The sequence below is a fragment of the Mustela lutreola genome, chromosome 6 (genome assembly GCF_030435805.1).
Source record: "Mustela lutreola isolate mMusLut2 chromosome 6, mMusLut2.pri, whole genome shotgun sequence".
NCBI classification, from domain to species: domain Eukaryota; kingdom Metazoa; phylum Chordata; class Mammalia; order Carnivora; family Mustelidae; genus Mustela; species Mustela lutreola.
In genome coordinates, this window is record NC_081295.1 from 68,178,992 (window position 1) to 68,205,792 (window position 26,801).

Here is a 26,801-nt window from a genome sequence, read left to right on the forward strand (position 1 = left end):
GATCGATATTTACTTACATAAGTTAATCAGTTGAAATGAGGTACTTAAATGAAGGCTGACCAAACACTTCAGTTGATGACCTGCTCACAATAGAGCAGACAATAGTCAGTATGACAGGAATCCTCCTTCGTGTTTAATTCGTTTGTAGGTAAAGCCGATTCATGGAGGATCCCCTTTGCACAATTTGATACCCTTCATGCCCCAAACAACTTCCCTCTTTTGTATTCTACTTTTTACTGTTTCCCATTAGCAGAGATAAAGTGTTCTGTATGTGTCCTACAATCCAGGATCTGTGATGAATCATCCAAGCTTCATGACCTAGTTTCCAAAGTAGTCTATGAACTCAAGAAAACAGAGACTGGGATACATGGCTCAGGAGGGGAATTTGAGGACAGGAGAGAAGGGCTGGGGCAGAAAAAGCAAGAGGAGAGGGACTCAGGATGACTGACTTTTTTCCTTCTGTTAGCAGACCTCATGTAGTGCTGGGGACCGAAGATGGACTCATTATTATTGTACTCATTAAAAGAACTCCCTTGGGGTGTCTGGGTGGCTCAGTTGCTTAAGCATCTGCCTTAGGCTTGGGTCGTGATCTCGGGGTCCTGGGATCGAGCTCTGCATGGGGCTCCCTGCTCAGTGGGGAATCTGCTTCTCCCTCTCCCACTGCCCCTTCCCCTTGTTCATGCCCCCAATAGATAAATGAAGTTTTTAAAAAATTAAAAATAAAAGAACTTACTTGGCTTCAGACTCCCTGCTAACTTGATATTAACTAAAAGTGCACCGTAGTTTCCTATCTGCAATAAAAGGATGAGCCCACGCTCCTTAGTTTCAAGATGAAATGAGCCAGTGCAAGTGAAAAAACTGTAGTTTCCAGAGTGCTATATACCCATGTATGACAAAGCCTTGGGAAGCATTCATGCTGTTGCCCCTTGTCTCTGCCTCTTTGGAACAGTTGAGTGTTTAAAATGCTGTAGCCTTTTTCTCTTTAACCTTTAGATAAGAGACAATCTAAATAATAACAATGGATCTTCCAGCCCCTCCCCCCCATTGAATCAATGAAGCTATTTTAAAGGAAAGAAACCTATAAACATTTACAATTCCTCTCCCAAATTGGCTCATTGCCAAAAAATTATTCCTAATAGCCAGAACTGAAACCACCTAAGACATCAGTCCTGAGGAACCCAAGAGCCTAGTGTCACGGCCTGGTTTTCACCCTGGGTTTTAGGGATATCAAATTCTAAAGCCCCTCTTCTTTCACTGTCAGATCCTTTCCCAGTCCTCTGATTCCCAGAGCTGCTCTTTGGTGAGTGGCCCCCCCACTGACAAGCTCCCCATGGGAACTTTCTTTTCCTTGGCTTCTGTGGTTCAGCTCCAGCCTTGGTCACCTCCAGCCCTCTGGCCCCTCCTTTATCCTTGTCTTGAATCCATTCCGGCCATTTAAATGTGGATGTCCCTTAGCACCTGCTCTTAGCATTCAAGTATGCTTGGTCAATGTAAGGAGGTACAGAGATGAGCCAGACCTGCCACCGTCCTCCAGAAAACTTCAGTCTAGAGCAGAAAATAAGGCATTTAAAAATAGTTACTACATGAGAGAGAAAGTGTTCAGCTTTGGAGAAACATTGACAAGCATACTGCTTTAGTTCAGAACAGTGAGAGTTTGCTTCCACCTGAGGGAAGAAAGGAGGTGGCATTTGGATCTGGCGTTTAGATCATGAAGAGTGTTATGCCTAGGAATATGTGTAATTCCAAATAAGAAAAACAGAAGCCATTGTCCCGCCATTCCAGCCTCCTCCAGAACAAGATACTCTTCTCCCCGTGTTCCCTTACCTATTTAATGGCACCAATAACCTCGCAGCCACCCGGAGGTACAAATGAGTCCTTTCATTCCTTAGCCCCGGTCATCCAATCAGTTGCTGAATCCTAGAGGTCTCACTTCTGTGATAAGCTTTGCTTTATCCCTTCCTCCGTGTTTTTTAATGCTAACTTAATCTCTGCTTCAGTCGCTTTCACATAGAGTATTTAAATAGCCATACAATTGGTTTTCCCATTTCTAATGCCTTTCCCCACTTCTATCAGATTACTCATTTTACAACACAGTTCTGTTCATGCCACTACTTTATTTGGGGGAGAGGGAAATCAGCCTTTAAGCTCACATTCCAGAGCTCCCACTCTCTTGTCCCATCCAGTCTTTCCAACACAGATTTGCTTGGCTCTCGGTCCCTCTGCCACCCCACCACAGACGATCTCGGCTCTTCTGTGAGCTCCTCCACAGTTGTCTGTTAGGTGTAGATAATTGTCTACCTAGGATGATGGTTACTTATGACATTTTATTACCTTTGTATCCTCTGGAGTGCTTAATGTAGAATTTTATACTTGGTAGGCACAACAGAAAAATGGGCTGAATAAATCAATGATAATTATTTAATAAACATACTGAGTATACATACTGTCTGAGCCTCCATGTACTGTTTGGGTCCCAGTGAAATATACCTTTGTGTTAACTGGTATAGGTATACTTTTTTAAAAAAAGAAAGAGAGAGAGAGAAAAGAAATCCTAAAAGTGATAATAGGTCCGTGGAAGGAGTTAGTCCATCTACTTCGTAGACTGTTGTAGAGAAGTAATTCATGACATCATATGCTGGTTTTGTGTGTGTGTGTGTGTGTGTGTGTGTGTGTAGACAAAGTCTTAGTTTCATCAGAATTATAGGCTATTTATATCTAGAAGGCACTGAGAATTGTGTAACTAATAAGTTTCTCTTTTTGATTTCCTTCTAGAAAATTTAAAGCCCCTTTGTTCTTCCCCCCCACCCCAGCAAGGGCACAGGTTGCTATGGTATGTCTTTTTGTATTAGTCTTGTCCCCTATACCGTTTAAGGCCCCATCTTATCTTCCCTCTTTCTTACCTGATTTTAAGTTGTTTTTAATTGTGTTTTATCCATATAAGCCTCCCACATTTAAATAGCTATTGAAAGTGTTCATACTATTTTGAATGATCATGTATCAAAAAATGGGACAAAAGTACTTTCAGAGGGTGCGTGGGTGGCTCAGTGGGTTAAGCCGCCTGCCTTCAGCTCAGGTCATGATCTCAGGGTCCAGGGATGGAGTCCCGCATGGGGCTCTCTGCTCAGCAGGGAGCCTGCTTCCTCCTCTCTCTCTCTCTGCCTGCCTTTCTGCCTACTTGTGATCTCTCTCTGTCAAATAAATAAATAAAATCATTAAAAAAAAATACTTTCAGAGCCAGAATTTTAGGATCTTGCATTTTAAAAAATACATCATTCATTTTTACGAATTCCTTCTACTGTTTCTTTAACTTGCCTATCCCACCCTTATCAGCAACCCACCAAAAAGTTCCAGGTAGTAGATTTCTTTTCTTTTTTTTGGTAACAGTACAATAATACTCGTCACAGAATAACTGCTTTTATAAACCTATAAATAAGTTTGGTCATAATGTGGTCCAATAAGGGCGCCTGAGTGGTTCAGTAAGTTAAGTGACTGCCTTTGGCTCAGGTCAGTGTGGGGCTCGATCCTGGAGTCCTGGGATGGAGCCCCACTTTGGGCTCCCTGCTCAGTGCAGAGCCTGCCTCTCCCTCTGCCTGCTGCTCCCCCTGCTTGTGCACTCTTTCTCACTCTCTCCCTGTTTCTCGATCTCAAATAAATACACAAAACCTTAAAAAAATAATAATAATGTGGCCCAATCTTCTCATACTCTAGCTATGAAGCTCTAGGTGCAGAGGGTTAAGTGATTTGTTTGCTCATTAAATGTGGGGAAATGGAAGTAGAATAGAGGTCTCTCAAGTCTTCCCACACGCGGATTCCCTGAGCATAACATCTGTGCATTATTGTGCCTGCGGACAGCACATTTTTAACAGGAACGCTAAATATATTAGTTTTATAAAATATACAACTAATGAAGAAGTAACATAACTGACAAGTCTCACTTTCTTTATGGCTCCCCCACCCCCACTTTCTTTCCAACTCTTTCAGATCAATTCTTTGCCGCACCCTATATTTTTCCGGATAAAATTGAAAACTCATAAAACGATTTTTGGTATAGGTTTCCTAGAGCATATAATTCAAAATATTACTACAAAGGTGGAATGATTAGATCCATTTACCATTGTTATCAAATTTCAGGAATCAAGAGAGTCACCCTTTTTACTAATAATGTTACCTGTCGAGGTTGGATATTAATTCAGCAGCAAGTTGCAACTGGCAAATAAGAACAAACCAGAACTGTTATTGTGTATATAACACTGTTTTTTAATTTAAAATTTATATTATTTTTGAGGTCAAGCTTGACTTGAATTTACAGTTTCATTTTTAGTATCAAAACGTAACTCAAAGATGTTTATGTTTGATAATGTGACTCCTTTATCAATCTTATATAAATGTTAACAATATTTACATTATTTCTATGTATATTACATTTATTTAATATGTTACTGAACTATAGTTTATAACTTAATTATATTTTATGATTTAATACTATTACTTATCTATATATATTAAATCACAAAACAATGCTAATACATTTTGAACACATCGCTGTGATTCTCAACTTAAAAAACTACCAAACTGAAAATAAAGCATGATACATGTACGACACACAAAGACAGGTAATGTAAATTGAGGACACAACTGTTCATGGCTTTAGCAACCCACTGCCAACAACTGAAAATATTTAATTTGTACCTTTGACATCAGAGTATTTAAAAATATTTTTAATAGGTATCTTTTCATAAAACTTCATAACTTACAACATATAATCTTTAATCACTCTTTGTGCTATCATTTAAGTTCTCCCTGAGAAAAATATCAAACTTCAAGCTAATTTGAGAAGCCTCCATATTTTATGTTTGTATCAATCCTCAGATGAATATGTAAAATTAAAAAGTAGTTTTCCATTTCCAAAGAGCAAACATCACAGCTCATCAAGACTTAAACTCATTTCACAAATTAAACCCACCACGCATTGTTTATGCATTTAGTTCAATGTGCAAACAATGCCTCATTGAGGGTTGTATTTCAAAACAAGTAAAAACTGGCTTTAGTTCCTTTTTCATGTCATTGTAGCTTTGAAGTGTATGCTTATGTGAAATAGCTTCTCATGGCCATCAGTGGTGGTCTGTATATGGTAACTAGCTAGATTAACTTCTAGCTTAGTTTTACCGCTTGTTAGGGAGTCTACGAACTGTACCTTGGTGCCATTCTTGATCAAACATAAAAGAATATGTTTTGTTTCTTCAATTTTGCAATCTGTATTTCATTTAGATCCCTCAAATCATTAAACAGCATATCTGTTATTTTAATGTCATTAGCATTTCTGTTAAAGTAGTGGTGATGAATAATTTTTCATATTAAAACTCATAAAGGATTACTCAACTCAGTAGCTATGGAATTATACTTTCTAAAATGGTATACCAGTTTAAAAATGAATGTCTGTGGCTCTTTCCTTGTTTGTTTGTTTTTTTTAAGATTTTATTTATTTATTTGTCAGGGAGAGAGCAAAGGCAGGCAGAGTGGCAGGCAGAGGAAGAAGCAGGCTCCCTGCTGAACAAGGAGCCTAATGTGGGACTCCACCCCAAGACCCTGAGATCATGACCTGAGCCAAAGGCAGCCGCTTAATTGACTGAGCCACGCAGGCATCCGTCTTTTCTTGTTTTTAAAATTTATGTAATAACCTAAGATTTGAGATAGCTTACCAAAAAAAGTCATTTTTTTCCTATTAACATGACCCCAAAAATCCAGGTATTAATAACTCATTATTATATATGAGTTAGTCTACACTTTAATTAAAAAAACCCTTTCTTGCAAAGACTGTTCCCTTTTTAAAAATATTCTTAAATGCTTTTTCATAATTTCATGACTTGATGAAGTTCTGTTAAGAGGCCTCTAGAATCTTCTTGTGAAGAAACTGAGGAGCCCAGTTATTTTATAAAATGAAGAAAAGAACACAGAACTCAACCAGAGTTGGTATAGATCGCCTTTTCTATAGACTTCCCAAATCTCATCAGATTTATCATGGAGTATAGCCACCAAAACTGCAATCCCATTCCCGCCAATGCAGATGAACCATAATTTTGGGCAAAGGTAAAACAGCCATTTCTCTTGCATTTCTAATATATTTCTAAACAATATCAAGAATATAACAAAATACTTTGTGATAATTTCACCAGGATGTGGGCCTGTTCCTTAAAAAATAATCTGATTATAATAGTTATTCCTCTGGGTCTGTAAACTACAATCTAGAAGTCATCATCTCAAAGTATTGGTAGTGGTACTTCTTTCTAAGACTTCTTTCTAAGCCTTGCAACTGACATCTTGAAATTCACCTCCATAAACTCTTCAGGCACACAGCCTTAAAACATCCATCTGAATGTTTACTTGACATTTTACAAACAGGAATGGCTTAGTATCATCTAAAAGATGAGATATTTAACTGAAAATTTCTCCCTCTAGATCATCTTCAAAAATATTATATGTCTCTTCTCTATTTAGTACCCTGTTTGATACTAAAGCTCAGAAGGCCATTTATCCTATTCAGTTTTCTAGCTGAAAGTCAGTTTTTCACTATGTCAAAATAAAACACATTATTTGTAATGAAACCTTTGACATAGAAATAATTTAGTTCCTAAAATAAATAAAACACAAAAACAGTAGTAGAAAGGGTATTTTTCCAAAATAACTCATATTTCAACATGTATAATCCAACCAACAAATAAAAAATTAAAATTAAATTAAAAATAATAAAAATAAAATATAATATTATTATAATATAATAATATAATAAAAATATGATATAATATAATATATTTATAAAAATAAAAATAATTTTATATGATATTTATGTCATTTTTGCTTGTGTAATAAGAAATTAGATTCATCAGTCTACTTCAGATTAGAGTGCCTTTCTGGAAACTTGAAAATTTGGAATCCTGTTGGAAATCCGGATATCCAGTGCCTTAACTCTTTGTTCTGATAGATCATGTATTGTGCCTGACAAATTATACAATTTCATTATTAAGTTTCTTTAAATCTCTCTAATCAGTTTGATATGGTCCTGATAACTTATTCTAAAGGGTGAACATCAAGGGAAGAATGAATTAGACAAGAGGTTGCCTAACTAGTGGGAAGTAGAGGGGAAGGAGGTAAGGTTAGATAAAGGAGTTATGTATTGATTCGAGTTGCTATCACAATTAAAGGTGTCTGCTTCCCACTCGCAGCAAGAATTCCTTTGACATCATCCATAACGCATAGTCTCATGGCATCATTTTAGGACCTGGCAAATAGTAGGTAGCTATAAATGTTTGTTGAATAAGTAAATTAATCCAGTCTTGAATTTAGAGCTTAATACTAATGAGATATGCACACACACACACACACACACACATATATATATACATATATATATAAATAAATATACACATATATGTGTGTATGTATATATTATATATAGACATATATTATATATACAAATTTATATACACACATATATATACATATCATATATATAAATAAGGTATAGATATATAATATATAAAATAAATATTATGTAATATATATATAAATTATAAATTAAATATAACATATGGTATATAAATTATAAATAAAATATATAATAAATATAATATATATATAGATAATGTATGTGTGTGTGTGTATATACCTTATAGATGTTTCTCTAAAACCACCTTTCCTGAGATTTTGGGCAGTCATGGCTGTGAGAGTTTTGAGAATTCTACATCACAGGACAAGAACATTGTTTTGTTATATTTCAATCTGAATGGCAATGTATCTTGTTCTCTCTTTCTCTCTTAATATCTCTCTCTCTCTCTCTAGCTCTTCTGTTACTTTAAAGCAAGTTTTAAATTTAAGTAATATCCCTTAATTGATCTCACACAGATAATGAGAAAACAAGGACCAGGATGATTGTAGAAGACACAAAAAGTAGCCAAAGCCTTAATGATACTTCCAGTTTTTCATTCAAACATACTATTTTGAATGTGTTGATTTGGCAAAGAATGACCTTTGGCTCGGAAGATCATTTTTCTTGTAATGTTAAATGAGTGTCAAGAAATTAATCCTCCCAACACACTTATAGAAACAATAATAGTATGAGTTGGTTATGAGCTGCTTTGATAGGGTACTGTAAAGCCCTTTAGTCTTTAAAGAGTCCTGGCATTAGGTAACTCTAATTGTTGGTTTCAGATGTCAGTCTCCATCAGGAACACAGCTGGAGACTGATAGGTGTCACTTGGGAATTAGCATTTTGGATTACTTTGAAGTCAATTGGACTGAACATGAAAATTTTATAGTTAGTGGCAGATTTCTTTTTAAGATATATTTAAGTAAAGTATCACTTAAACCAATTACATTAAAAACTATCCAGAATAAGAAACCTCAAAGGAAAATTCTTCTCAGTGGCAAAGTGTTAATCAAATAAACCAAGAAAACATTTTCCCCAAACCCATAATTTCCATGCTTTGGGTTGTTCGCATTTGGAAGTAGCCCATTTTAACTCTTTCATTTCACTCCTAAGGATCTTCCATTTTGACATGATCATTTTTTAAAAGTCATAGAAATGGTAGCACACACAGGACCAGGGCAAGTGGTGTAATGGTTAGGCACAGGAGGGAGCACTTTGGGAGTTCCATCTGTGCCTGGCTGTGATCAATCCCTCGTGTTTTTATTAAGCCTCCCTAGACGATGCAATAGCAACACCTCCTGGTCCTCAGAGTTGTCTTTTTTTATCCAGAGAGAAGTTAGGAGTGACTCATTTACTCTCCAACAGGTGCTAGAGGACAAGGGTATTTTCCCTCAATGATCAGAATGTTTCAATTCTGTTTCCTACTAGAAAATTTCCATAAATCAGTTTTCTTTCTTTTTTTTTTTTAAAGATTTTATTTATTTATTTGACAGACAGAGATCACAAGTAGGCAGAGAGGCAGGCAGAGATAGAGGAGGAAGCAGGCTCCCTGTGGAGCAGAGAGCCTGATGTGGGGCTTGATCCTAGGACTCTGGGATCATGACCTGAGCCGAAGGCAGAGGCTTTAACCCACTGAGCCACCCAGGCGCCCCCATAAATCAGTTTTCAATTGAGTTGTGATTTATGGAAGAATCTTCATGCCCTTGAAGTCAAAATGAAAAACAATTTAATATTAGAGTCCATGGATTGCAAATCAGGGAGCGGGTAGGAGTCAATACAGGCCTTACTACCTATTGTGTACTGGTGTCAGCCAATGAATCCTTACTTTACAAAAAAGCAGAATAGAGAAAAGTTTTTAAAAAGAAATTATATGTACCATATAAATTGGTGGACTTCAATGATTTATCCAAAGTTCTTTCCACTGTGCTCTCCAGTTTGCCAGCTTTTAACTCTTATTTCAGTACAAATAAACTCATATCAAGGCCAGACCAATCACTTCATGCTTTATTCCCTCAATTTTCTCATTCTTGGCATCTCCTAGAATATTATTAGACAGTGGCTTCAATTCTTTGCTTGAACTGCTGGAAAAATCGGTTCTGGACACTTCTTGTATTGTAGTGTCACTGGCACACATAGCAATCAGAGTGACTGTATGTCATGACCCTTTTATGGGACTCTGCCATCACAGGACATTTAGGTTCATCCCCTTGCCCAGTTGTTGAGCCAGCAGCGAACAAATGAATTTGTGCTTCTTTCTGGAACTAGAGATATGATTAAATGCATCTCTGAGAACTCTGTAAGAATGGAAGCTATCGTAAACACAGTCACAGAGTCAGAGAATGAAATGTATTTTAAGGTGTCTATTAACAAGTGGGACATGCTCTTCTGAACAATGGGTGGTCAAACTTTATAGCTTTCTGCACCATGCTGTGTTTTATGCCTGAGCTTTTCCTTTATCAGAAATCATAGCAGAAGAAAAACTGCACAGGAATCCAGAGTCCTGGGTACCAGGGGCATGTCTGCCTCTGTTTGTTGACTATTTAACCTCTCTGTTCAGTTTCCTAATCTGCAGAAAAAGGGGATCCAGCTCAATGGTTATCCCTAAAAGCTTCTTCAGCTGGAGCATTCATTCTGCTGCTCCTCCTGCCTTGTTCGTCAGCCAATGAATAAGCATTTAATTGTTGCCTAATATGTACGTAGGTTGGATGAATTTCTTAGTGACTAAATAAATCTGTTTCCCAACTGAGGCCAGGTCTATAAATGGTAAGTAAATTAAACCAATAGCATAAGGACTGCTCTACTCATATTTCTGCAGATTTTCTGTTAAGAGTAACTGAGGGTCAGGGAGCAACTGCGTACATGGGTCTGGCTGCTAATTTAGCATCAGAGGACCTGTGTTAATCCAGGATAATTACTTTCCAGGTCCAGCTTATCATGGGTGTGTGAATATGGCTGTTATTCAGATGGTGTCCTGTAACAACTTTCAAGTGATGGGAGGAGGGGAAGAAGTGAGTCATGTTAGTAGACATAATTACACACAGTGAAAGAAAGTACTGGGAAAATTCAATTAAACCCATCCATATATATACACATAAGTGGATGTGTTTAATTAGAATTAGGGTTGCCCACAGGGCTATATAGTCATTACATAGTCTTGACTGTGAAAGCAAAGTGGGTCATACTTTAATTGTGTCACGCAATAAAAATGTTTTGATATGGGCTAGGGAGATACAGTGTTTGAATGGCTGGGGAAGTAGAGGTCTGCGCAAAATGTCACAGTAGAGATAAATTGGAACCAGAATGGGTCAAGAGGGGAACCTCAGACCCCAAGGGAAGAAAGCCAGCAAAAGGAGAAACAGGAGAATCACAAAAGATACGCTTAGTCAACTTCTTGCTCTATTTAAAGTCTATTGCTGGTTTATGTTTACCTCTTGGTTATTTTTGATAAATATGATGCTTCTGATTCTTAGCACTAAAAGCATTATCTTTACACTTATACGACTATGGAACTTCTGTGAGGTCAAGTTTTCTTGTTAATTCTGTGCACTTATAAAATAGAATAGCCACAGTTAAATTGATTTCTCCAAATCTAACGTAAGGATAAAATGTCACTTTTCCTAATCTCTGATTCTGTAAAACTTGATGGCTAAAGGACAGGTAGGGAAAAAAGAATCACCACCAAAATACCAACAAGGTTAGAACTACTACGGAGAAATACACAGTAAAGACTTATGTAGTAATCTTTATGTTGTAAAGTAGGCAGTAATATTAACCGACTTCATTTTGCGCTTACAGGATGTTTTATGTGGATAATCTCCCTTAATCTTGACAACTCTAAAAGGTAGCTACTATTTTTAGCCCATTCTACAGATGAGAAAATGAAGGGTTAGAGGTCAAGTCACTTAGTCAAACTCACTCTGCTTAACAAGGAGCATAGCGTTGACTCAAAACCAGGTTAAGGAGGCTATGGAATTGAAGGTTTAAACAACTCTGGCAGATAGCTCACTGTAGTCGAAGGGTGTTGGTTGGCACATAACATTGGTGAAAAGAAAACAAAGAGACCAAAACGAGAACAGAAGATAGTTACCCGCTGTGACATTTGTGGAATCATGGTAATATATTCTAAAAATATAAATAAATAATTTTAAAAAAATTTTTTTAAATTGCTGAACTGCAATTGTCAGTAACCGGCATTTGTGTGTAACTTTTCAAGCAGACTGATGGGCTAAACGTTATACAAATTAAATTAAACCAACATTGCCAAACCTGGGAACTTGTAATAGACCTGTGACTAAGTCAGAAATTTCAGAGAAATTGGAAAATACAGCTGACGGTATCAGTAATTCAGCCTTGCTGTTATTCTCTGCATTGCTGCTTGTGTTCTCTTAGGAGGAGCGCTGATGGGAAAATTCTCCAGGCTGGTTCAAATACTGTGGGCTAGTTAATTCTGGGTGTCTTTCCGTGATGCTGTCCTTTTGGTTACTGTGACCACATGTGTGGGATAACACTACCGCAGTCCCTCCCGCAGTGGCATCCGTGGCCGAGAGATACACAGCTAAGGCTAAGATGTTTATTCCATCCCACCCTCACTAGATCTCATTCTCTGCAATTTTCCCCATTGGGGTTTTGATATTTGATGTCAACTCAGCAGAATATTGACTTCAAACTGGGTTTTTCTCAGCCCCAATTTAAGATGAAAAATAACATAAATTGTAACTTGAATGGTAAATGTCATCCATTTTCCAAGGCAGGTTGTTGTTTCACATGGTTGTGTGGCTAAAGACAAGAGCTCTATTTCTGTGTTACCTAGAAAGTTATACTCAAGCACTGAGACAAATAGAAACAATGCAGTGTATAAGCATCTTGCCCATGCTTTCTACACTTCCCTTACATTCATGCTCCAATGATTAGAACTCCTTTCTCAAATACAATTTCTTTCTATAAATCAACAAGAAAAAGACAATCCTTGAAAACCAGACCGAAGGCCTTCATATCCTTCACAGAAGATGGTATAGAGAAAAACCAATAAATACCTGAGAAGATGCTCAATGTCATTATCACGAACATAATGCAAATTAAAATCATGGCGAGACCTTATTATATAGGCACAGAAGAATAATGAAAAGGAAAAAGCAAATGATAACAAGGGTTGGGGAAGATTTGGGGAAAAAACAGACACACTCTGCTACAGAGAGTATTATCTTGGTTAACCATTTGGATAACCTTTTTAGGTGTCTCTACTAAGGCTGAACGTATGTGTACTCTATGACCCAGCAATTCCACCCCTAGTAGAAACGCAAAGCTATGTCCACCAAATAAATAAATAAATAAATAAACATGTGAGGAATATTCATAGCACTATTCATAATCTCCAAACTGGACACTACCCCAAATGCCATCAACCATCAACAGTAGAATGAATAAATTGTGGTGCCTTCACACAATAGGATTATATATACAAGAAAATGATTCACAAACACAGGCAACAGTACACATGAAGTTCCCAGGCATAATGTTGAGGGAAAGAAGCCAGACACAAAAGAGTACATACAGTATGATTCGATTCAAGTAGAATACAAAATGCACAATATTGATGCTAATATTTATTGGAAGTAGAATAGAGCAGATGCGGGGATATAGTGCTTGGTAAAGCGGTTTGGGGCTGTTGGTGATGTTCTATTTCTTGATCTGAGTACTCATTACATGGGTGTGTTCGCCTTCATTGAGTTGCACCCTTATGACTAGTGTACTTTTTCTGAATTTGCATTATTTCATATTTTTCAAAAAGAGATGAAGGAAGACTTGTGCTATAATACATTAATCTAAATATCACAGCAGTGAGGTTGCATTTATCAGATTAGTTAACAATCTCCTTGAAAAGCAGACAGTAGAGACTCGACAGGATGAAACCGAGGTCAAGAAAGTTTTAGTAAGGATGGGAAGGTAGCAGAGAATCTGAAAGAGTTATGAGCACAATAGACACAGATGGAGAGTTAGTGTGGGTCCAGCTGCCTGTAGAAGGCAGCTGTGGATACCTCAAGGGCCTGGATCAGGGCAGGTGTGAGCAGGCACAGAAGAGAGAAAGAAATTCTGTAATATAAAATGGAAAGATGGAGGGTAGGACCTGAAAACAAACTTCTTTTATTTCACATTTCCCCAGGGTTAGACCTAATCAAAAATAAGGTTGATGTTTTTCCAAGTGACATAGAATTTAATTAAACTTTCCCTCATAATTCAGAACAGTATACTTTTCTCCCTGCAAGCCTTGGTGGTCTTATACAGTATTTCTTTCTTAGTTCTTCATTTACAATTCACTAGAAGAAAGCTGAAAATGGGGGTAAGGAAGTGGGATTAAACCCACATAGAACATTCATTCTGCACGGTTTTCAGAGGTAAAGATTTACCAATAAGATCACGTGATAGTATGCATGAATTACAATCCAGAATTGCCCCGATACTAAATACAAGGGTTTCAATTAATAACATTATTTCAAAGATAAATTTTACTTAGGGAAAATAACTTTCTGTTCACTCATTCATTCACTTATTCAGTAAATACCTGATGAATTCTCATCATATGCCATTATTTGTTACTTCTCTTCAAATCTATAAGAACACGTACTATAGAAACAGTCCCGAATATAAATGCCTCAAAGAATTTGAAATTGTGACCAAAGAATAAATCATAAAAATTGGAAATAAAAGAGATGCCATTCACCCCAAATAGAATGTGTTCTTTAGAAATCCTGCTGATAAGTTAAAAAACATGGTAGAGAATTGAGAAATAAATAAAATAGTATAAAACATCCTGCACTTGAAATTCTATTGAATGTTTCTAATACCAGTTTAAAATGTTAACTTTCCCCTGTATGTTTAACAGTATTACCATGTGAATACTGAGCCCTTGTAATGGTATACTTATGTTGTTTATTTTTGTCTACATGTTGAAATGGCACTATTTCTGTGGGGAGAACATGTATTAAAGAAGCCACTTGTTTTCATCTTATTTTCTCGGACCTATTACTCTCTTGGGTTGCAATAAAGACCACCATTCCCACAGTAGTTTTCAGTCTCGGGGGATTGCTTTCTTTCTTGCAGTCAAGGATAGCAAAGAAGTCCTCAAACCAAAATCTACAAAGTCAACCTGCCTTATTCAACTTCTTTCCTTTCTGAATGATCGGTTCCTCTTGGCAGTGAAAACTTTGCTTTTGCCTTTCAACCAAATTTTGCTTAATCTCCATTGGGTTTCAATCCTATGATTCCTTTTTCCTTCCTACAGCTAATTTCCTCATTTTTAAAAGAAGATACCTGGCTCCTCGTTGTTTGAAATACAACACATATCCTTAAATCAACAGGCTGTTTTGAATTTGGGAAGGGAAGTCTGATCAGCTGGTGTGTGTTTATGGACTTCTTATTACTTAGGAAAGGGCTGTTATGCCTTTCCTAGGCTTAGCTGGCCCTGAGTCTTAACATTCTTCTGGAACACCCCTGACCCCAGAAAACTCTAGGTATTGCAGTTGCAATTAATGGAGCTCTGGAACAGAGTTCTAAGTGAGATGTAAAATTATTCTTTGAAAATCATGCATTTTGGGTTCTGGTTTTCAAGGCATTTTTTTTCCTTTTGAGACTTGTTTTAACCTTCCTCATAAGGCAACCCTCATCTTCTCCATCACAAATCACAGAGGGCTCATAGATAAATAATTTCAGTGCTAATTGAATGCTGAAATTCTGCCTCGTGACACTTTGTGTGATGTTATAATACTGTGTAAATCTATATTCATGAAGAGATCTCGGTGCCACTTATATCTATATCCAGTGTCTTCAGAAGGCTACTTAACCCTTGTTTTTTTCTTTATCAATAAAATTAAAATAATTCTTTATTATGCTATTTGGACAGTGCTTCAAACGACTGAAATATTAATGGGAAAATCATGCAAAATTAACATTTTCCAAGAATTTTCTCTTTCCCTGAAATTTGGTAATATAAATGTTGTTGTTGTTGATTAAGAATTACAGCATTGATAAGGAGCTTAAAATTTCCCTAACTTACAGATGGACAAAACAGATTTGAGAAAATCTGCCACTTTTGATGTCACCAAGAACTCAGTCAGGTACTTATTAATCATTGTTCCCCCAAAGGAGATATTTCTCACATATTCTAGGATGAATTGTGGATTTCTAAAATGGCACAAGTGAACAAAGAAATTGATAAACATGCAGATTAGCCTACATCAGAGGTAGTTCTAGTAAATTACAGCTTCTTCCTCTTAATATTAAAGAACAAAGGAAAGCGATCATGAAATATATTAAAGACTGTACTTACCAGTTCAACTAGAATGGAACACAACATGCAAGTAATTTATCATTCAAGAAATATTTACAAACCAGGCTCTGGCATGAGTGTACTGGAGGCAGGAGGTGGGGGATGGAATATGAGATTTATGGGGATGCCTGCCAATGTCCCTAAAGCCTCAGTTATCTCATCTAAAAAATGGAGTTGGGGTGCCTGGGTCACTTAGTTGGTTAAGCATCTGCCTTTGGCTTAGGTCATGATCCTGAGGTCCTAGGATCCAGATCCTCCTCCCTCATTGAGCTTCCTGCTCAGCAGGGAGTCTGCTTCTCCCTCTGTCTGCCATCTGCCCCTCCCCTACTCCTCCTCTCTCTTGCTCTCTCTCCCTCAGATAAATAAAAATCTTTAAAAATAAATAAATAAATAAATAAATAAGTCATTATGATACCTACCTCATGAATTACATGAGATAGTGGGGATTAAACAAATTAATTCCAGTAAATTATTTAGCACAATACCTGGAACATAGTTGACACTCAGTAAATATGAGCTATTTTTATAACTGTCATTAGTATCATTTTACATACAGAGGATTATTGTTATTCATGATAGTTATATTCTAAAAAGTCCCTTTAAACATTTAATTAACAAATACTGAATCATTACCCCTAGGGAAAATACAGGGTTAGGCTTCTACAAACCTGGTCACAATATTCTCATCCACTGAATAATATATAACACAATTTTATGTGTGCTTCCTTTTGAAGACACCTTCTTCAATGTATATTATTGATTCATTATTATTGAACTCAGCCAACAACACTATAACTCATGCCTCCACACAGCTTATCTAACTAACGTATGTATCTTCTCCATTAAGTCCCATCACAGCCTTCTTGCTCTGAGAGACACTACACAATACTTTAGTACTACAATCGACAGCCATTTTATATAGCGAAATCATCACCACAAAGCACAAAATGTGAAAAAAAAATCACAAGAAATAGACTGTGAAAAGAACAATTGTTCAACTTCAACTGAGAGTGTAGACTTCTGGTGACTCAAATTTTTTGCTGCTGTGTGTACATGCATGTCTGCAAATGACTGCAAGAACACTGTGAGGGCTGATTTTGGAGTTACAAATACATGTTAGCCCATAAGTGAATTCACAGATACAGAATCCACAAAGAATGAGGAGCAACCGTATTGAGCATTTGAAAAACTAAAATAAATTCTATTTGCCTAGACAAGAGTTTCAGGAGGGAAGCGGCAGGACAAGAAGTTTGGAGATTTATACTCATGCTAGGAAAGGCAGAATCTGGTAAGCCCTATTAAGAAGTTACTCCTTTTTCTAATAATCAGTCCTCGTCACTAAAACTTTCAAATGAAAGAATATCATAATTAGATTTGTGTTTTATAAAGAGCACTGGCTTATAATGAACACTAGAATAGAAACAACCCCAAGAATGGTGCCTCATAGATGGTGCACACTCAATATTTACTGAGTAAATTCCATATTCACCGAATGCAATATAAAGATTAGTTTTGCTGGGGCCGGACATAAGGCAGGAGGTAGGGAAACTTCAAGATGCTACTGCTATTCAGTGTTGAAGTCGAGGTTCTGGCCAGAGCAATTAGGGGGGAAAAATGAAACCAAAGGCATTCAGATTGGAAAAGAAGTAAAACTATGTCTATTTGAAGATGACATGATAGTATACATGGAACTTCCTAAATATTTCACTAAAAACTATCAGAATAACCAATTTCAGCAAGGTTTTAGGATACAAGATTTGTATACAAAACCAATTGTTTTTCTATACAACAGCAATGAGCAAACCAAAATTAAAAGAAAGAAAAAACGCTATTTACAACAGAAAAAAAAATAACATGCTCAGGTGTAAACTTAACCAAAAAGCACAAAATGTATACACTGAAAAGTATAAAACTGTTAAAAAAATTGAAGACTTAAATAAACCAAAAGACAACATATTCTTAGATTAAAGACAATATTGTTAAGATTGCAATTGTCCCCAAATTGATCTGCAGATTCCACATAATCCCTGTGAAAATTGTGGCTGTTTGTTGTTGTTGTTGTGAAATTGACAAGCTGATGCCATAATTCATATAAAATTTTTTTGACCCAGAATAGCCCAAACAATCTTGAGGAAGATCAAAGTTGGAGGGCACACAGTTCTTGGTTTAAAAACTTATTGTCAAGCTACAATAACCAAGACAGTGTGGTATTGACATAAATACAGACATAAAGACTAAAGGAATAGAATTGAGAGTCCAGAAATAGACCCTAACATTTTTGGCTGGTTGATTTTCAACAAAAGTACCAAAACATTTCAATGGGGAAAGAGTAGTCTTTTCAACAAGTTGCTGGGACAACTAGAAGCCTCATCCAAAAGAACAAATATGTAAGCCTCACTTGTGCCATAAACAAAAATCAACTCAAAATTCATGAAAGATCCAAATGCAAGTTTTATAAAACTACAAACTCTTAGAAGAAAAGACTGAATTTGTCAATGGCTTCTTATCTACGATGCCAAAAACTTGGATAAGAGCAGCACCAACTAAAGATAAACTGGATACCAGCAAATTTAAAACTTTTGTGCTTCAAGTGATACCATCAAGAAAGTGAAAAGACTACACTTACAATGGGAGAAAACTTGCAAATTATACATCTGATAAAGGGCGTGCATCTAGAATATACACATAACAATTACAACCCACCTAAAAATAGACAAAGGATCTGAATAGACGGTTCTCCAAAGAAGATATACAAAAAGCCAATGAGCACACAAAAAGATGCTCAAATATCATGAGCCATCAGGAAAATGCAAATCAAAGCCACAGTGAAATACCACTTCACACCCACTTGTATAGTTGTAATAAAAAAGACAGACAGTAACAAGTGTTGACACGGATGTGGGGAAACTGGACCCTGGTACTGTGGTGGTAATATAAAGTGGTGTAGCTTCTTTGGAAAGCAGTCTGGAAGTTTCTCAAAAAGTTAAATCAAGCAATGCTATTTGACCAAGCAATTCTCCTCCTAGGGTAGCTACCTGAGAACAATGAAAACATGCACCCACACAAAACATCTACTTGAATGTTGACGGTAGCATTATTCATGAGAGTTAAAAAGTGGAAACAGCCCCAAGGACCATCAACTAATAAATAAATAATGTGAGATATCCATACAATGAATTATTATTAACAATAAAAAGTAATGTAGTACTGATAGATGCTGTGGCCCAGATTAATCTTGACAACATTATGCTAAATGAAAGAGGCCAATCACAAAGAACTGCATAGTGTATGGTTTCACTTAAATGAAAAATCTAGAAGAGGCAAATCCGTAGAGACAAAAAGTATATATTAGCAGTTTCCAGGAACTAAGGGGACAGAATGATGGTCAATGACTGCTAATGTATATGAGGTTTTTTTAGGAGAGTGCTGAAAATGCTTTGGGATTAGGTAGTGGTTATGGTTCCCTAACTTTGTGAAAATCCTAAAAACCTCTGCAATGTATGCTTTAAAAGGGTTGGTTTTATGACATGTGTATTTTATCTAAAACTATTTTTTAGGAATTCTGTAGGATTTCCAATTCTGATCATGATAGAGTAACTGCTAAGGAAATATCCTCCCGCTGTTAATCAGTACAAACATGGATAAAACTTAGACTTTTAAAGCCTCAGGTAGCAAGTGGCAAACAACTGTCACTTTTCAGAGAATGGAAAACATGAGATGACACTTACGTTTTCTGAACTTGAGCACACAAAAGTGGAGTCCAAGTAGAAAGAGTAATTTGGTGTAACTGAGGAGGCAATTGCCTGATTTCAGAGGTGTTGAAGAAGGTGAAATTTGAGGGAATTACTCAGATGAGTGGGGATAAGGAAGCATGGAGGTTTCCAACACTTCCTTGCCCATGGCTTAGACTCTGCAAGCAGCAGAGAACAGCTCCTGTGAGGCAGAGCAGTAATGAAGATTTCAAAGTTTTCTCTGTGTTAGTTGGGTGGGAGGGAAGGAGGAAGAGAAGGAGGAAAATGCGGTGAAGAATAGAACATAGAGACATATTTATTAGATAGCCACAGGGACCATAACCATGGCAAGCTTTGATTTTTCAAGTGTTTGAACAAAACTGAAAATAAATAATAAATAAATAAATAAATAAATAAATAAAAATAATAAAAAATAAATATTTAATCATTTAAATAATTATTAAGTGTTATTGACAATGTCCACCCATAAAAATTTAAGAATAAAAATAGAACCTGTTACATAAACATCACTAAGTTGTGTATCCAAAAGACCTATTAATTGCAAAGAGTATCTGTAAAGTGGGGATAATAAGAAAGGTAAAATCCAAGAATTTAGTGGAATTTATTTAATTTGACACGTTCTTTTTTTGGTGGGATGATGGGTTGCAAGAGCAAGAGTGGTAGAGAGAAGGGGGAGAAATTCTAAGATAATTTATACACAATAAATCATTTTCTAAAACAGAATTCTTTCAGAAATATGTTTTTCCAACAAGATCACCCCCATTGGTCCACCCATGTAGGTGGAATCTTTGGCTTAGAGTCAAAGTAAGTACAATTATACTATTGCACTATTCAATTTTAAAATAAGGGAATAATATCCACAATGGGGTGAATCAATCTTTTCCCATTAATATCTGGCACTTGTGTCCTTTTCATTTGAGTAAAGATTACATCTGTCAGTTGCAAACATTTACTCACCTATTGGCTAGGCTGGACAAAAAAAGCCAATTGAAAACTAGGCTAGGAATAACATGAGCCTAGTCTTATCACATTAACAAGTGATTTTAAAAATTGTTTTAACCTTGTAGTACGTGGTTAGTCATCACCATGTGCAGCACTAACTCAAGCTAGATACTTGTTCTTTTGCCAAATAATGTCACTTTAAATGTGTGCAAATATCAATATCACAGTGAAATTTAGGACCTAACTTCTGACAAGGTGTGACCACATGCATGGTAATGAAATTTCATCTGTTCTCTTAAAATTTCTCCTCTAAGGATGCTTTATTTTAGGAGAAATAGAACCCATTTAAGTTTAAAATATCCATTCAAGGCAGCTATGAAAAAATAAACGGTACTGAAAAAAATCCTAGCTCTAAGTATATATATATGGATTTGTTATTCACTGTAACTCATTGGTAATGTTTTCTAAGGGACTAAATTTTTTAATACATTATGTATGAGAAAGCAAAGTTTCGCTGTGTTGTATATTAAGTTAAACCCCTTAAAATAAATACTAGACAGTGAAATTCATCACAATATGCCTTCATTTAACATTTTCCTGCAGCTAATGTTCATTTTTTAAAAGGCTGGCTAAGGGCCCAAAGAGGATCATGTAACGCTGAAAAAAAAAAAAAAAATCCCAGATCCCTGGAAAACATTATAGAGACATTCCAGTATATTTAATTTTTAAAAAATGATATTTGTCAAATTGTTAGCCATCTATTAGATGGTGTACTCTATGAATATACCACCATTTTAGAGTGTTGATAATACATCTTATTGGACTTCCCACTAGCCAAGAGTTCCTGGTAAAATATTTTCCTACCACATAAGCCACTAGTCATCAACCATGTCAAACAACATTTTCAATTTGGATAATGAAATTCTAAGTTGACTGTACTCAATAAATAACAGATACATAATGTTAACCATATAATATTTTAAGCATATTTAAATTAAGCTATATAACATACAGGAATTTAAGGCAAAACATTTATATCGATCTCACATACATAAATCAATTAACTACTGTCTTTTACAAATATCTTTTTAACCCAGTCTTCTCTAGAATGGAATTTAATCGCATATATGGTATACACGTATTTAAAACCAGGAGCAGGAATCTGCTTTAAAAATATCAAATAAATTAACATAAGCTCTCTTCTTTTTGATAGATAGATAAATGGAGAAAATATACAAGATATAAAATTAACCATTTCATCGTTTTAAGCATACAGTTCAGTGGTGTGAAGCACATTCACATTGTGTAAACATGGCCACCATCCATCTTCAAAATCTTTATCTTCCTAAACTGAAACTCTATACCCATCAACAAATTCATCTTCATTACCTGTCCCTGCCAATACCAGCAAGTACATTCCACTTTCTGTCTCTATGAATTTGATGAATCTAGATACAGCCGATAAGAAGAATCATATGCTATTGGTCCTTTAGTGACTGGTAGATTGGACTTAGTATGATGTTTTCAGGGTTCACTCATGTTGTACATGTGTAGGAATTGCCTTCTTTTTTAAGCTTGAATGATGCCCCATTATATGTATTTACTGTCAATGGACACTTTATTTAACCATCCATCAGTGGATGCTTGGGACGCTTCTACATTTTAGCTATTGTGAATATGCTGCTGTCAATATGGGTGAACAAATCTCTTTAAATCCCTGCTTGCAATTCTTTTGGTTATATACCTGAAAGTGGAATTTCTGGGCTCTTTGCATATACTTTTAATAAGTTCTCAGATCTACCCATGGGCTTGTTTCATATTTTAAAGGTGACTGATGCCCTTTTGAGGGACTCAGTATCACCAAATCCCTCCCCTTCAAGGCTTCACGATCAACACATCCTTCTTGCTGGAAAGCATTGATAAGATCTCCTATGAAATAATGGAAAGAGGTTTCTTAAGATGGTCTACCATTCTCGATATATTTATAAATTCTGAATATTTGTTTTGCTTAGGGAAACTTAAGTGTTTGCTTTTGAAGTACCAAAGATGGGAGAAACTTGAGGAAAAAACCCACAAGACATGGTATCCATTCCCCAGCCTTCGTGTACAGTCTCATCCTGATTCAATAAAACTCTCTTTTACTGAAGGCCTCTATAAAACAAAATTCAAAATCTTCCTTGCCAATTTCTTCCTATGTTCAAATCCCTTTCAAAAGAAGTTTTTCCATATCTAAATAAAATCTAACTTTGCTGTTACTCTTCCTACTCTGCTCCTTTGCCAGCGCCTCTACTCACTCCTTTTATTCTGAACTCCACATCACTCCCAAAACGTACACACTGATCTTTGGAAATTCAGTGTTAACTTTATTCTCTTCTTGGAAGTCCTTCCTGTTCTTCCAGGATGATTTTAGTTTCCTTGTCTGAAAAAATGGAGGGAAAAATACCTTTCTTTCATTGATTTGTTGTGAGAACTCGATGTAAAAAAAGATATACTTAAGCATTATCTAACACACATGGTAAGTTTTTAATAAGTATTGGCTGTTGTTACCAATGAAAACAACATTTAATAAAGGATGAAGAATATTTGCTTCCTATCATTATATTAAATTTTTCTACATGTAGAAATCATTATTACTTTACCATTCAGCCAAACCATCTTTTTGTTTTCTTTTCTACTATCTTCTTTTCTTACCTTTTACCTATCCTAAGCTTTCTTCCCTAAATCTTCACTAAATTATTCTCATCTACTTCAGCTTCACGGTCTTAACCTAGAAATTTCCAAGTCTGGGAATGAAAAATGTCAAATACAACTGGAGATGGGGAAAGGAGATATAATAACTTAATATTAGTTAATTGTTTACCATCAATTGTTTACCAACAATTAACATTAGTTAATTGTTTTTTATAATGTGCTGGCACTTTTTGGGCCCACAGACCTCCCCTTGCAAATATGATGAAAACTATGGATTGTTGCTCGCCTCCTAAAAAATACAGACTCACAATTTTACATTAAAATTCTGGAGGTGTATGAACCCCCCTGAATGTTCCAGGAGTGTCCATAGATCTCAGATCAATTCTGGGAATTGTATAATATAAACATAAAAATCTCAATTTTTCCATTTTCTTCTGAAATACATCTCAGGTTTCTTGCCCAATATTTTATTCCATTCTACCACTTGCTGTCTACATGTCTTTATTAATTGCCAGTGGTTAAATCAAGGCTGGTTTAGCCAAATGCTCCAGATACTGCAGAGAGTGATTGAGGGAACAAGATAAGGGATTATGTCTATGTATAGAAAACATCATTATCTCTTTTCTTTGCACATGTATGTACACTGGTTAGTGTTAGGAGATTCCTTTTCAGGCGCAAAAGTAACATAGTAAAGAAATATTAAATTCTTTAGTGTATTGGAAAATCCTAAAACACAAAACCTCCTAAAGTTTCTGAATTCACATAGTCACTCAGAAAATATACTTCAATCCAGTTTCCTTCTAAAAACAGTTTTCACCAGACTACACAAAACTTTGAACTATCCTGGTAGATTTTGTAATGTTTTTGTGAGGTATTAAAATAAACTGGACAGTGATCTCATTAAGATAGACTAAACTTAATTCATCCAAGGGCTTTTACACCAGGGAGTAAGATGTCTTTCTAGTTTGTAATATTCTTATACATATATTTGTGGGTAACCTGTCTCATTTCATAACACAAAGTGTTACCACTAAGAACAGAAGAAACGCATAAGACAAACTTCCCCTCATTATGAGCAAAATAATTTAATTGTAACCAAATACAGCAGGTATCAAAAAAGGTCTTAACACTGTCTTCCTCCAGTACTTGAATTTTAAACTTGGTCTATACTAAATGCAACGTTAGCTTCATTTTGGTCATAATTTACCTATTACATGATGTTTGATTGGCTAGCCCTTATTCTTTATAGTTGAAGGAGTACGTGCAAATGTACTTATTTGTCTACTTGTGTAGATTCAGCAGTTGTAAATTCTGCTCTGCTGAGTATGAGCAGCAACCAGTCAGATGACACCACTAGCCCTGAGTAATGGACACAGAGAATGGTGAGGGACTTGGGGTTTCAGTGAGTAGGAGCTCGACAATATGAGTGAGAATTTAAAGCAATTGCTATAGAATAATTGATGAGCAGAGGGAAGGAAGAAAAAGAATGATTGAACAGCAAATGCTGAGAGATCATCTAATTTTTCCTACATTTTCTATAAATGAAACATGAAGTAATTGATTATTCTTAAATTAGGACTGGGGACATGGGTTTAGGGGGAAAAATTAGTCATCTGAGATTCAAGAAACCTGAATTCCAGACTTAAATTTGCCATTAATATTAGGCAAGATAGTTTTTCTGTGTCTCAGTTGCCACAAATATTAAATGAGAGGATGGGGTTAGAATTCCAGGATGCTAATCTTTAATGAGGCCGTTTCCATTCCCAGGCTAATTCTATTTCATTTGAACATTCACATTCTAAGTATGAGCACAGTAAGTGATGGTGTTTACCATCAATTTAGCATCAGGAAGTCCTCATTAGAATAATAGTTATAATCATTACTCAATATTAGCTATTACAAGATGGATAATATATCTTTTAAAGTATGTTAAAGTTCTACTTTTTAAAGTTATTAAGCAAACTTTTTAACTATATACATAATCATTCCCCCTCCCCCCTTTTTTTTAAAATATATGAAGCTTTTACCGAGTATCACCTGCATTTCTCAGTCCTGGAGATAGAGCAGTAAGCAATTTAGAAAAGGAGCCTATCCTCAAGGACAGAAAACTGAGAATATTTAGATATAATCTCAAAATAATCTCAGAGAGTGATTAATCTCTTCTGAAGAAAAAAAGACAGTCACATAAATGTGACTAGGGGAGGTGAGAAGATGTTGCTATCAATTGGATGGTCACTTCTAAAAGGGAGAAATTTGGGCTAAGGCATGCATCATGAGAATAAACATTTTCTGCTGAGAGGCACAGAGATAGGAAGGTACAAAAGCTATGTAGAAGGAACGACTTTGCCTTTCCAGGAACAGCAAGAAGGCCTGTGTGGCCTCGTATGGGATAACATCCGAGAGACAGGCAAGAGCAAGTTAAAAGTTTCCATTGAAATATTATATATCTATAACAACTAAGAGCTTTTAAATATTTTTTCCGAGACTTTATTTATTTATTTGACAGAGGGAAGAGAGCATCAGTAGAGGGAGCAGCCAGCAGAGGGAGAGGAAGAGAGAGAAGCTAAGCAGGGACCCCAATGTGGAACCTGATCCCAGGACCCCCTCCTGGGATCATAGCCTGAACCAAAAGCAGCTGTTTAACCTGAGTCACCCAGGTGACCAAGAGCTTCTAAATATCAATATAAATGAATTCAAGGTGAATTTTTGCCTAAAACCCAAGCTGACTATAGATAAGTTTGCCTTCTGTGGAATGGGAATATGGGGAGAGTGGTATGTACTCACGTGTGTGAGTGTGTGTGTGCGTGTGCATACATGTGTGTGACTTGGACCTGGATATTTCTTAAAAGAGTAGAGTAAAGCACATCTGCGCATCTCACTTCCCTGTACAGAGACTGGCCAAGGACCGAGAATGGGTAGTATCTGACGAGGAAGTTTAGAAGCACACTTAGTGAGTCCTTATACATGACTGGGGAACTTAGAACTGAGTTTGGAGTTGGTTAGAGAAAGTGGAATCATCCTAAAAGGGAGAAGAGTGTGTTTGGTCCTGGTGATCCATGGCTGCAGGCCAACATACTTTTAAGTAGAAAAATTACCAATATCCAAAATTTTGTTTCATGGCTAAGTAAACAACTTCAGTCTTGCCAAGCTTTCATAAAGTCAGGGATGTGGACTTTTTGTTAAAATTGCTTTTTTTGAGGAAATCAAAGAGGACTAGGTTCCATGTTTGAACTGATGCAGAGCGGTATGGATGGAAGTGACGTAGGAGTGAGATTCGGAATCCCATGAACTCTTGAGGCCGGAAGAGACCATGAAAACACAAGTCCCCCTGAAATCAGCATGGCTTGAGCTGGCTGTAAGTTGCAGAAGCGTTCATTAGTGCATTCATTTTCAGAATCTCACTGCTGTGGAGACTCTTAAAGAAAAAGAAAGTAATCGGAAGAGGAAGGGAAAGAGAGAGAGAGATCGTGCACCTTCTTTCTTAGAAACTGTAAGCATCCACAATGCCAAAACATCAGTTTGGTGATAAAAACAAGTCAAGTGAGTCATTGAATACAGAGTACTCAAAACAATTGGCTGATTGACTAAGTTTTCACTTCCCAGAGCTTGCTTTGTCATAAAATAGAACTCAAACGTAAATATTTAAGAGTAGAAATGCATCCATTTTATT